Genomic DNA, 1,766 nt, shown 5'->3' with positions numbered 1-1,766 from the left:
GGGGGGGGGGGGGGGGGGGGGAAGAGAGCCGAATATCGAGCGTCGAATATTAGGCTTAGGAATCGAAACTTTAGGAATTATCACTTTATGGATAAAAATTTCACGATAATTTTTCGGGATTGATTCGTACCCGCGTTTTTAGAAAAATTCTTTTTCATCTAAGGGGGAAGAGGGGGCCGAATATTGAATGTCGAATATGGTTTAGGAATTGAAACCATTATGACTTTATGGATGAAAATTTCACGACAACTTTTCGGGATTGATCCGTGCCCGCGTACAAGATTTTTAGAAAAATTATTTTTTATTTAAGGGTGAAAGAGGGGTCGAATATCGAGCGTCGAATACAACTTAGGAATCGAAACCATTATCACTTTATGGATGAAAGTTTCTCGGCAACTTTTCGGGATTGATCCATGGGTCCATCGGTCTCGTCCGAAAGGCGAAATATATTTCTGGCCGTTTAATTGAACGTACCGTCAGCCTCCAATGCAAATTTCGTCCAAGTTAGACGAGAAAGTAATGAAGTCCCAAATTATATGCGGAACAACGTGAAAGTTGGGCTAACTGGAATTAGGCGAGCGCTTCTCTTTTACTCGTCGAACGGGACGAGTTCGTCTGTTCTTCTCCCTCTCGTTGAACGTTCGTTGTGCACGCGTTGGAACGTTCGGACAAACGAACGAACCTTTTCCTTCTCCTTTCACTCCCCTTCTTCGTTGAAAATTAATTATTCAATTCGATATGCAAAAAAGAAGAAAAATTCCTACTCCTATATATATAATTCCATCCTCGTTCGGCGAGGAACACGTACTAGACTGAAATTCTATCGACGAAACAAAACGTTTCTATACATCGAATGTTTATATACACCGCGATTACGAGTCGTCGATTAATGTTTCGTTTCGTTCCGTTCGTGTTTATAAACGATTTACGATATCTTTTCTCTCCGAATGAGAAATAACAAACGAACGAACGAATTCGTTTATATTCAGGGATACAAAAGAAACGAGCGTCGAAAAAAAAAGAAATATCGACGAGATTTCTCGTTTCGAATAAAAAGAAGAGGAAAGAAAAAAAGAAAAAAGATTTTGCTCGGTACTCCGATGGGATGTAATAATACACGTGGACCGTGTGGAAAAACGCGATACAGATGGAATGTGATATTCGATGGGAATGTCTGGGAAGACGGTAGAGAGAAGAAAAATATAAAATACGCCCCTACGTCAATATTGATTTATTAGGATGGAGGCAGAATCTTTGGGAACCTCAACTTTCCTCGCCAATCACCAAACGTCCCTTGAATACCGTCAAACAGTTGATGATAAATGACCGAATTGATATCGGGATGATCGTCCTGTTTGAAAAATTTCGAGAATAATGTCTCGCGATACTCGAGCGAAACGATCGATAATCCGAGGCGATACATCGTCTTAAAGGAAAAAAAGAAAAAAAGGAAAAAAGAAAGAATGGAAAAATAAATAGTTACAAATAATTTGTAACGATTTATCGAAGGATTGGATACATCGTTTGGAAAGAAGAGAGAAAAAGAGAGAGAGGGGGGAGGGAAAAAGGAATGATCGGTTGAAAAACGAAATCGTTAAAAGAGGAACGAAAGAAAGATCGAATTTAACCTGGGAAATACCTCGATGTCCACGTTTTAACGTTTCCTTAGATTGTGCACCGTGGTTTATCCCGAGCGACTGGGTCGTAAACTCACACATTGACTCGCCACATCTCCACCGGAGATGGAAGAAATCGAAGGGCGCCAT

This window comes from Apis dorsata, unplaced genomic scaffold (genome assembly GCF_000469605.1).
Source record: "Apis dorsata unplaced genomic scaffold, Apis dorsata 1.3 scaffold_58, whole genome shotgun sequence".
NCBI lineage: Eukaryota > Metazoa > Arthropoda > Insecta > Hymenoptera > Apidae > Apis > Apis dorsata.
Note: the sequence above shows the minus strand (reverse complement) of the source record.